Source organism: Capra hircus, chromosome 2 (genome assembly GCF_001704415.2).
Source record: "Capra hircus breed San Clemente chromosome 2, ASM170441v1, whole genome shotgun sequence".
Taxonomy (NCBI): Eukaryota; Metazoa; Chordata; class Mammalia; order Artiodactyla; family Bovidae; genus Capra; species Capra hircus.
The window spans coordinates 16,513,830-16,525,900 of NC_030809.1; the positions used below are offsets into that span (position 1 = coordinate 16,513,830).

A 12,071-nucleotide genomic window follows, 5' to 3' on the forward strand; every position below is an offset into this window, starting at 1 on the left:
CGTGACATCTTACAGAGACCTTGCTGGTCTTCTGATATGTTAGCCTGGCCAAGCGACAGTCCCCAGTTCTTTAGTCAAGCATAACCTGGGTGTTGCAGAGAAGATGTTTATAGATGGGCTGAAAGTCCATAGACAGCTGATTTTAAGTCAAGGAGATTATCCTAGATCCTCTGGGTGGGACTAATTTCAAACAGTTGAAAGGCTTTAAGAGCAGAGTGTTAGATTCCCCAAAGAAATTCTGTCCATGTACTTCTAGCCCTGTCCCTTCCCAACAGCCTGCCCTGTGGATTTGGGACATGCCCACCCCTACAAGCCTGAAAGCCAGTTCCTTACACATCTCTTGATATATACAGCTGATTCTCATTATTATTTTTTGATTTTTGTATTTGCAAATTCAACTACTTGCTAAAATCTACTTGTAACCCCCAAATCCATGCACATGGTGTTTTCGAGATCATACAAGATCATCCACATGTTCCTCCAGGACACGTGCAGAGAGGCAGAATTTGTGAGATGTCCAGTGTGCATCTAGTGAAGTCGAATAAGGTGACCCTGTTTTTTTTGGGGGGGGATCCCTACCTTTTTTTCTTTTTTGCCATGTCACGTGGTATATGGGCTCTTAGTTCCCTGACCAGGGATCGAACCTGAGCCTCCACAGTGGAAGTGTGGCATCTTAACCACTGGACCGTGAGGGAAGTCCAGACTGCCTTTTTGGTTCAGCTCTCACTCTGTAAGCAAGTGTCCTTATGACAATCCATTTAGTGCCATGGTTTTGCATTTTTGTCCTTCTTGTTGATGATTTTGCTATTTGAAATGGTCCCTCACACAGTGCTGAAGTGGTGTATACAGTTCTAAGCTCTGTGCAGTGTGCCTTAAGGGGAAAATGTGTTAGATGAGCTTCACTCGGGCCTGAATTATGGCGCTGTTGGCTCTGAATCCAATGTTAATGAATCAACGTTTATGTGAAATTAGACATATGTACATGTGTCTTTAAACAGAAACACAAGGTTATGTATTGATTGGTTGATGACATTTTCCCCAGGAAAATAATCCAGTGTGTGCACCGACTTTATAGAACATAACTACTGCAAAGATGAAGCATTAACTGTATCTTCTGCTGACAGTTTCTCTGCTTAAACCCTGATTGATAGTGACAGTCACAGAACTGCTACGATTACTGTGGTTTGTTGCCTATGTTTGCGATCAAAGGAAGCTTAAAAGTCAGTGAAGGTGAAGTCGCAAGTTTTATTCCCATCCAAGTTTATGGCTCCTCTGAATTCGTGGCCCCCAGGTTAAGACACATCTAAATAGAGGGTCACGGAGAAGGATCACATCAATCCTGGCAGTCAGGTGGTGTGGGCTGGAGGTGGGGAGGTTCCCACAGACTGTGCAGAAGCCAGTGAGGCAGAGAAGGCCCAGTTGGGCTACTTTAGCCCTCCCTAGCAGGTTGCCTGAGGTTATTCTTGCTTCATACATGTATCAGCTAGTCAACCCTAAAGGAAATCAGTCCTGAATATTCATTGGAAGGACTAAAGCTGAAGCTGAGACTCCAATACTTTGGCCACCTGATGCGAAGAACTGACTCATTGGAAAAGACCCTGATGCTGGGAAAGATTGAAGGTGCGAGGAGAAGGGGACGACAGAGGATGAGATGGCTGGATGGCATTACTGACTCGATGGACATGAGTTTGAGCAAGCTCTGGGAGCTGGTGATGGACAGGGAAGCCTGGTGTGCTGCAGTCCATGGGGTCACAAAGAGTTGGACGTGACTGAGCGACTGAACTGAACTGAACTTTAAAAAAAATGTATTTGGTTGCACTGGGTTTTAGTTGGGGCACACAATATCTTCAGTTGTGGCATAGGAACTCTTAGTTGGGCGTGTAGGATCTATGTTCCCTGACCAGGGATTGAATCCAGGCCCATCGAATTGGGAGCACGAAGTGTTAGCCCCTGGACCACCAGGGAAGTCTCTCCTGTGGTTATTCTTCAAAGAATAGTTGGGTGACCCCATCTGGAAGAGCAGTGTTTGCCTCCAGTGCTGAGGAGCTGCCCTCAAGGAGGGGAGTTTGGCTGGTGTAGCCCTGCGGTCCCTCCCTGGTGGAGTCTCAGAAGATACAACTGGGTGGTGGGTGAGCCTTGATTGTTTTCAACTGGAAGTAATCCTTATGATCAAGAGACATTTTAAGGCAGCAGATTTTGTCCCCTCTGGTCCCACCTTTAAAACTTCTGGTACAAAGTTTCAAGGTCCAGAAGCAGCACTGGTAGATAGCCGATCTCAGGGAACCAGTCTGTCAGCCAAGGAAAACAAAGGTTCATGGTTGGAACACATGATAAACCCAGATTCTTAGTCCTGAGCGCTGCCATCAGGGAAGATTTCTAAATGTCAGGGTCAAAGCATCTAGAGCAGTCAGAACTGTCTCTGATGAGTTCAGGCATGAGGATGAGGTTGGTTTAATGAGGGGCAATTGTGTGATCTCTCTCCGGAGTATGTTAGGTGTTCAACTTAACTTTTCAGGGCTTCAGGAAAAGGGCAGCTTTGATTTATTTATGTATGAATTTATTTAGCTGCACTGGGTCTTAGTTGGGGCACTCAGGGTCTTTAGTTGCAGCATGTGGGATCTTTTTTTTTTTTTTTTAATGTTTATTTATTTGGCTGCTCTCAGCCTCAGTTGCGGTATGCAGGATCTAGTTCCCTGACCAAGGATCAAACCTGGGCCCCCTGCATTGGCAGTATGGAGTCTTAGCCACTGGACCACCAGGGAAGTCCCACCGTTTTGGTTTTTGATGATGCCAAGTCAAAAGTGGGAGAGAAGTTGGAAACATGAGTTGGAAGAGTGGTAGCCAAATTTTGGAGAAAGCTAGAAGAATTTAGGATATTGTCTAGTTTATAGGGGTCACTTAGGGGTTGGACACCATCTGTCTTTTTTATTTTATTTTTGGCTGCCCTGCAAGGCTTGCGGGACCTCAGTCTCACAAGGGATCAAACCCTTGGCCCTTGCAATGGAAATGCAGAGTCCTAATCACTAGACCACCAAAGAAGTCCTGGGCACTATTTGTCTTCACTCATCTATTGTTCTACCTATGATTTTAAACCTCCTTCTGTGTGGACAAACTCACCTTTTGTCTTTTTGTGAAATTAACCGGTAAACCCTGGTTCATCAGACCGGGGGGATCCTTTGGCCACCTGTACACACAGGCCCTCTCTGACATCCTGGAAGGTGAGGAGGACCTTCCTGGCCAGGCTCATTACAAAGAAGGGGCTGGTAATCCATCCAATGCAGGCCTCCGTGCCCTTCAGCTTCAGGTGCTGGGAACATGACTTGCCTTTGGCATCCTTGGGCCATGAAGCTGGACCTTGGTCCTTCTTGGCTGGGCTCGAATTTACCTCCAATTGTCGATGCTTCCTTAAGCACAGCTCTGTGGACCCAGGGTATCGCTCTCTGTTTAGGTCTTATTGTGCCCATTTTGTGAACACTGAGCTTGGCAGAGTAACTAGCTGACCGAGCTGACCCCATTTGACCTCACCCTCCGTCAGATCGCAGCTTTGGCAGAACCTTTACCTCAACATCTGCTCTGTTGGGTAAGGATGTGGCTCTGCTTTGGGCCCCAGGTCTGTGGCGTTCCATCCCTGAATGACCCGTCCCCACCCCCCAGCGTGAGGTTGGGGGTCTGCACATTTTCCCTAAAGCCCTCGGTGCCCGCCTCAGGCTCCTACCTGGGGAAGAGCTGTCACCCAGGTGGGACCACTTTTGCTCTTCCCCTGCAGGAGACTGCCTTCTCACACCCTTCCCAGTGTCACAACTATGCACATCCCATGACACGTGGCTCAGGAATGAATGGATGAAAACTTGAGAAAATACTTCACCCCAGGAGGACCTATTGTCTTCAAAGGGCTCGTCTGTGACCTGAGCTCTTTCCTGGAGGCTCTTGGGGCTTTGTTAGCATCTAGACAGCTGTCCATGAGCCTGGGGGACGTCTCAGATGGATCTGGGTGAGCTTCCGGTCTTGGCACCTGCAGTGTTGCTTTGAGAATCCACGGATCCTCTCCAGAAATACCCACAGAGTCATACGCATAGAGTCTTTAAAAATTTTTTTATTTTATATTGGATTTTTTTTATATTGTTGACTAACAATGTATTCATTTCAGGTGTAGAGAGAAGTGATTCCATTATATGTACACAAGCATCTATTCTTCTTCAAATTCTGTCCCATTTAGGTTATTGCAGAATATTGAGCAGAGTTCCCTGTGCAACACAGTAGGTCCATACACATAGAATCCTGCCAGCAACTTCAAGGGGCTCAGAAACCCCCGCCCCCCCGCCCCCCCGCCCCCCCCCCCCCCCCGCCCCCCCCGCCCCCCCCTGCCCCCTCTGCCGAGTCTTCCAGTCTCATCTCCTATTTCAGGCATCACTCAGTCAGGCAAAGTGAAGACAAAAAGTAAAAGGTACTGCAATTGCTCTAAGACACCAGGATTGTGAATCTAGGCGCAGAGTCCTGGCCATGGAGAAGGCCAGATAGCATGTTGCCCACTTGCAGTGGTCCCATTAGGATAAGATAGGAACGGAACTGTCCTGCCTGGGAGTTAGCCAAGGTCCAAGGTTAAAGGCAGAGCCCTCCAGACCATCACATATGCCTGAGACTTCTCACACCAGCTGCATCAAGTTCAGCCAGCTGTACTATTTGAGGGAACAACCCCCCACCCCAAGACACCCCTTACTGCAGGTACCAGCTGCACGTTCAGGGGCCCTGGGACCACCTTTACTTTAGATCAGCTGGCTACAAATTTCAGGGTCCTCAAGGCTACAAATTTCAGGGTCCTCACAACCACTCTCAGGTCTGATGATTTGCTAGAATGACTCATGGAACTCGCTGAAAACTAACATACTCAACAGCCACATTTATTACAGGGAAGGATACAAATTAGAACCAGGAGCAGAACGGTGGCATCCAGGGATGTCCGAGTGTGGAGCTCTGCCCTTCCTTTCCCTGTGGAGACATGAGTGGCATCGCCCCTCCTAGCCATGACGTGTGACAAAACTCACAGAGAATTGCCAACCTGGAAAGCTCACTAAGCCTCCGTGACCAGCACTCAGACGGGAGTCTCACTATGGAGGCATGAATCAGGGGCCCCTTGGTTGGATGCTATCACCAGCCCAACCTCCTTCCCTGGAGGATTAGCTGACATCACACAATAAGTCACTTTGTTAGAATAAAGTATATACTGTGGTCCAGAGTCCCACCATGAATAACAGATAATCTCATGTTACTTAGGAGATTCCAAGAGCTTGGAGTTTCCCTCCGCAGATCCAGGACAAAGGGACCCAGGCCAGATCTTTCTCACCGGGGAGGCCAAATTTCTTAATACATAGTTCCTGACCTCAGTCTTCTGCACCTCAGTTGGGTGCTCACCTCAATTCTTTTTTTTAAATGTTAGTCACTCAATCATGTCTGACTCTTTGCAACTCTTTGTGGCCCACCAGGTTCCTCTGTCCACAGTATTCTTCAAGCAAGAATACTGGAGTGGGTTGCCATTTCCTACTCCAGGGGATCTTCCTGACCCAGGGATTGAACCTAGGTCTCCTGCATTGTGGGCAGATTCTTTACCATCTGAGCCACCAGGAGTGGTTTAATTCTTATTTTAAAATTTGTTTATTTATTTTTGGCTGGGCTGGGTCTTCGTTGCTGTGTGGGTTTTTCTCTGCTTGCAGAGAGCTGGGGCTACACTTCGTTGTGATGACTTCTCTTGTGGCGCATGGGCTTAGGGCACGCGGGCTTCAGTAGTTATGCCTCTGGGCTCTAAGAGCACGGGTTCAGTGTTGTGGTACATGGGCTCAATTGCTCCACAGCGTGCGGGATCTTCCCAGGCTGGGGCTGGAACCCATGTCTCTTGCATTGGCAGGCCAATTCTTATCCACTGAGCCTCCAGGGAAGCCCCTCGCCTCAATTCTCATTATACATTCTGCTTGGTAAGTGACCCCATAAGTCTCCTCCAGGCTGTGAGCTTGCAGCGGGGGAAGTGCTGGAGCAGGTAGCTGAACTCAGGGTCTGGTCCACTGATGGGAAATGACATTTGCTTCTCTCCCAGTAACTACCAGTTTCTTCCCCTGCATCCCTGCTGGTTCATCTGTGGAGAGACCCAGAGTCCTGACTGGTCACTGTGGAAGGGCGACAGGTGGCCACTTTCACAACCGCCTGCGGACACTCTGTGGACATGCTTACGCTGAGCCACGTCCTGTCCAGCCTGAGTCCTGCTCCATGTTGACTGAGCTTGCGGTGCTTAGAATTGGGAGGCCAGAGCAGAGGACCGAGCACGGCCCAGTTTCCCATCATCCGGACCAGAGGCTGACGGGGGTGAAAGCAGAGTCAGTGGACTGAGGAGTTCACCACAGACGGGGATGAGAGACAGGAAGCAGATGATGCTCTCAGAGGCTTGGGGTCTAAAGGCCAGAGTAAAGACAGCAGTAGCTGCAGAGGATCACAGAACTGAAGGAGGCTTTTTGTTTGTATTTGTTTTTAATGTGTGAGAGACTTGAGTTCATTTAAACGAATATCGAGAAGGGGTAGGGAAACGATAGATGCTGAGCACAGAAGAGAGAGATTTGGGGGCTTGGGAAGCTGGGGTCTCAGACTTGGGCGGAGTGGCTACCTTAGAGAGGAGAGAGGGTGGGCCTTCCATTTCATTTTATTTATTTTGTTCTTTTGCTGCACTTTGAGGCATGCAGGATTGTAATTCCCTGAACAGGGATCCAACCCACGCCCCCTGTGATGGAAGCACAGTCTTAACCACTGGACCACCAGGGAAGTCCCAGGGGTCTTCCATTTTGAGCAGAAGGTGATCCCCCATGAATCCTTCCATATCCTTGTGAACTAAAAGGCAAGGTCATCTGATAAGAAGTGGGTAGATGTCAAGATCAGCGGTTTGGGAAGACTGAAGAAGGTCTCAAATAGGCTTGTATATAGGAAGCATGAAAATAGACCCAAATGCATAGAAGAACTCAGTAGACAATAAATACAGCACTTCAGATTGGGGGAAGAAAGAGGGGCTGGTGTTGGGACAGCTGGATAAACACCTACCCAAAGAGTCATTGTTCCTAATGCCTTACATTAAAGTAAGTTTCAAGTGCATCAAAGGTATTGATGTGAAAAGTAAAATATTAAGAAGTAGAAGAGGGAATTCCCTGGTGGTCCAGTGGTAAGACTCTGAGCTTCTACTGCAGGGGGCATGGGTTTGATCCCTAGTCAGGGAACTATCCTACATGCTGTGTGGTAAAAAAACACACAATAAAGTTCTAAAACAAAACACAAGAAAATTTGTTTTATAACCTCAAAGTTGGAAAGGACTTTCTGAGAATGACAGAGAACCTGAAAGCCATAAAAGAAAAGATGGGTAATTTACATAAAAATAAAGTATCACTGAGTTATAGAAAAATTATGAACAAAGTTGAAAGATAAATGACAAATATTTGCACGGTGTATTGGGTAAATATCTTTGATGAAGCCCTTCCACAAAACAATAAGAAAAAGACAAATAAGTCAATAGAAAAATGGACAGGTCCAGCAGTCAAGACCTTGATTCCACTGGAGGGGGGTGCAGGATGGATTCCTGGTTGGGGAACTAAGATCTCACATGTCATTGGCATGGCCCCAAATAAAATACAATAAAAGATAAATTTTTTTTAATTGCAAAAAAATTTTTTTTAAGTGGACAAAGATTGTGAACAAACCTTTCTCAGAAAAGGAAACACAAATGACTCATAAACTCATGAAATAGCTGTTAACCTCACTCAGAATAAGAGAATTGCAAGTTAAAACAACACCATGTGCCCTTTCCTACCTATTAGATAGTAGAGCTCACTGAGTTTGCCTCAGACTCTTGGGGCAAGTGTATGAAGACTGGGCTCCCTTGTGCATTGATATAAGGCATGTACGTTGGTAGATTCTGGGGAGAAAGCAAGTTGGTAACAGCTTTCTCTTATGGGCTGAGTTGTGGGCCCCTCCATTAATTCATGTTTGAAATCCTAACTCCAGTACTTCAGAACATGAGTGTATTTGAAGAGAGGGTCTTTAGGAAGGTAATAACATTAAAATGAGGTCATTAGGGTGGACTCTATCCACTATGACCGGTGTCCTCATAAGAAGGGGAAATGTGGGCACGCACTCATACACGTAAAGACACAGGAAGAAGACGGTCATCTCTGAAGCCTCAGAAGAAACCACCCCTGCAGACACCATCTCAGACCCTGGGCCTACAGACTGTGAGGACATAAATTTCCGTTGCTGTAGCCATTCGGTATTTTGTTATGGCAGCACTAGCTGAATAATACACCACTAAAATTTAAACTGATGTGGAAATTTTACTCGTAGGAATTTATGCTCCAGTTAGAGCGGCCCATGGGTTCATGAGTACACGCAAGGACACGCAAGCAACCCTGTTTGTAGCATTCAAGGTTGAATCAGGAAGACAGAAGCCACTCTAGGTATTTCGAGTAGAGAGAGGTTAATACAGGGAAGTGCAGACTTGCAGCAGCACTGGAGGGGCTGGGGGAGGAAAGGAGAGAAAGACAGTGGGATGGGGGTGGCAGGGAGGTGCCACCCGTGATCCCAGGTGCCAGCAGGATCAAAGCAGGGGTTCCCCAGGAGGACACTGGGAGCCTCTGGAAGCTGGCACCAAGGATCTCAGTTGCGCAGAGCACTGAAGTGAGGGTCTTGTAAGGGGGACCCCAGGAGCCGAGAAAGACCCCAGCAATGATGTTTGCTGCTTGCCCATAGCTGCATGTGGAGAGCGGTGGCTCTACCCCCTTCAGCCTTGGGACTCTGGTGACAGTGCCCCTCCTGGGCAGAATCCAGCCCGGAACATGCTGGAAAGGGATTCTGGGAATGCAGCGGAGATATACAAGGGGACAGAGATGGTGCTATACTACAGTAATTGACCTAGCACTTTCCTCATCAGGGCTCATTCACAGAATGGAACACCAAGCCTTTTCAAATGCACTGTGACAACTCTACCTGGATTGGTGACGTGAAATGATCTTTCAGGTTCGCTTTTAAGCGAAAAAGCAAACTGTGGCGAGCCTCCTGTGCTTCAGTGTGTGTAAAAGATAAAAAGAGGGTGAGAGTTCCATATGTGTTTGCATAAATTACCTTGAAAAGCCTCGCTAGAGCCAGGTGGCAGTGGAGGCCTGGGCGGATGGGAATGTGTTGGGGGTGGGGGGTGGCAGGGGGCCAAGGGAGGGAGAAGAACTTTTCATCACTATATTCTCTTTTGTGATTTTTGTGTGATGTGTTGCATCCATATTCATGTAAAATAGTTAAAAAATAGGGGGCTTCCCTGGTGGTCCAGTGGCTAAGACTCTGTGCTTCCAATACAGGGGCCTGGGGTTCGATCCCTGGTCAGGGAACTAGATCCCACATGCCACAACGAAGGGTTTGCGTCCTGCAATCCCCAGGGCGGCAACCAAGACCTTGTGTAGTCAAATAAACAAATACTTTAAAAAAGTTAAAAAGCAAATGACCAAAGAGAAACAAAGAAAACTTCCCAGCAAGACAGAGGGGAACCTGAAAGCCCCAGCCAGCCCCTGCGTGGTTGTGTGGCTTTTCTTGCCCAGGGACCGTCAGCAGCAGCAGTGGCCAGAGAGGATGCCCAGGGAATCTGAGGAAGCCAGCACGTGTCTCGAGCATAGAGCCTGGGCCAGAGACAAGGCTGGCTCTGTCCATCTGGATGTCAGCATTCGCCAATCCAGCCCCCAGGGAAGCTCTGTCTGAAGCGAGTAGAGCCAGGCTGGAGCTTGGGGTCACTCTAGGCTTCAGGTTTTCCTGCAACCCCAGCGAGCTGAGGTGTGTCTGGCCCTCTGCTGGCCCAGGAACATGGTGCAGACTCGACGTGCAGCCATTATCTGAAAGGGCGGCTGCTGGTCTCTGGGGCAGGGGTGCCTGGCCAGCGGCAGGGGAGTTGAGTCCAGGGCCTGCCCTCTACCCAAGGCCCTCAGTCTGAGTGTCCTTCTACAGGTTCAGATGCTTGGCTTGCTTCTTCCTGTTTTTTTTTTTTTTTTTTCCTTTTGTTTTTCATTTTAAAAAACATGTCTAGAAATGGTTTTGCTGTCTCAGGTTTAGACATACCTGTCTAGCACATCTATCATTCTGAGTTTTTCTTTTCTTGTTATTATTGGGTCACACCGTGCAGCTTACGGGATTCCAGTTGCCCCACCTGGACCTGAACTCCGACCATGGTAGTGAAGGCCCTGAATCCTAACCTCTAGTCCACCTAGTGGCTCAGTCGGTAAAGAATCTGCCAGCAATGCAGGAAACCTGAGTTTGATTCTTGAGTTGGGAAGATCCCCTGGGGAAGGAAATGGCAACCCACTTTAGTATTTTTGCCTGGAAAATTCTATGGACAGAGGAGCCTGGAGGGGTACAGTCCTTGGGGTCCCAAGCGTTGGACATGACTTAGTGACTAAACCACCACCACCAGACTGCCAAGGAACTCCCCTGAGTTTTTTCTTTTAAATTGGCTTATCTTTTTTCTTGGCTATCCAATTCCTTTATTATTTCACTTTTACATCTTCTTTCGTTGAATCTTGCATGTCCTTTAATATTTTCAACGCTTGTGTAGTTTGGTTACTATTTATCCTTCATTTTTCTGACCATCTGGTTTCCTGTGTTGAATTGCTCATCTGGGCCAAGAGTCGTGGGGTCGCTGTGTGGCTGGAAGGACTCCGAGTCTCCAGCCCGATATCAGGAAGGAGGGCCTCGCCTCACAGGCCTGGGGGCAGGAGGCACAGGCAGTTTCCCTTCCTACCCTACCCTTGACCTCTCTCACCTCTGATTCCTCAGATTTTTCTGCCCCTCACCAGCTCGCCCTGACTACATACACATCACTTCCGTATCCAGTGCCCACAGGCTTCAGCAGCACAAATGACTGAAAGGTGAATACTCTTCCATCTAGTGTCTTGCTTTGTAACTTTCTCTGTTGCTTTATGCGGAAAATAATGACTTGTTCAGGACGGTTCCCACTGCTTTTGTGACACCATTATTATCTTTTACTTTTTGTCCTTTAATCCTCTGAACTTTATTATGTGTTCTCTTTATTATCTTCCAAATTATTATGTGTCCTCGAGCCATTTATTAAAAGAACAATTCGTCCTCAATAAAATCTCTGCTTTGTTATATATGACAATCTTGACTGTCCCAGGGTCAACTTCTGAGCTATTAAGTATCATTAATCTGCCCAATGCATTCTTGCACCGGACAATATTAACTGCTGTAGTAGCTAATCTGTAATGGGTTTTCAATCTGGTAAAGCTAGTTTCTTTTCTTTCAAATGTTCTTAACTAGCCTCGATTACTCTTTCAGAGGACTTTTAAAAGCTTTGTCAAATTTAAAAAAAAAAGGAAAAAAGAATTTTGGATGGAGTTGTATTAAATGTTAAACATTAGGGAATTCTCTGGTGATCCAAGAGTTAGGACTCTGTGCTTTCACTGCCAAGGGCATAAGTTCAGTCTCTGAAAGGAGAACTAAGATCCCGCATGTTATGCAGTCAAAAAAAAAAAAAAACATGTTAAATTTTAATATTTAGACTTCCAGTTTGAAAGACATGCTGTTTAAATATTCTGTACCACAAAGAAAACATTTTTGTGTTTCTTCATATACCCCTCGTATTTATCAGGATATTCGTCACAGTTTTTGTGGTTGTCTTTCTATATACTACCAACAATCAGAAATTAAAATTTTAAAAGTCTTGTCAAAAAAACCCCATCCCATTTACAATAGCATCAAAGATTTAAAAATGCTTAAATATTAATTTGACAAAAGATTTGTAAGACCTGTACTAAAAAAATTGCTGAGAGAACTTAAATAGATATATGCACGCACATACATTTATATAGTACTCATAGATGGATCAGATGGCTCAATATTAAGATGTTAATTCTCCCCCAAACTGATATACACATACAGTTAATCCCAATCAAAATCTCAGTAGGTTTATCCGTGGAAATTGACGAGTTGATTCTAATGTTTATATGGAAATGCAAATAATTCAGAAAAACCAACGCAACTTTGGAAATACAGGAATG

The 12,071-nt window shown here is 46.5% G+C and overlaps 1 non-coding gene across 1 annotated transcript; it reads right to left on the minus strand.

Annotated features, from left to right (window-relative positions):
- On the minus strand, positions 624-695 carry TRNAG-UCC. The gene has a single exon. It is a non-coding gene; the product is annotated as a tRNA-Gly (tRNA).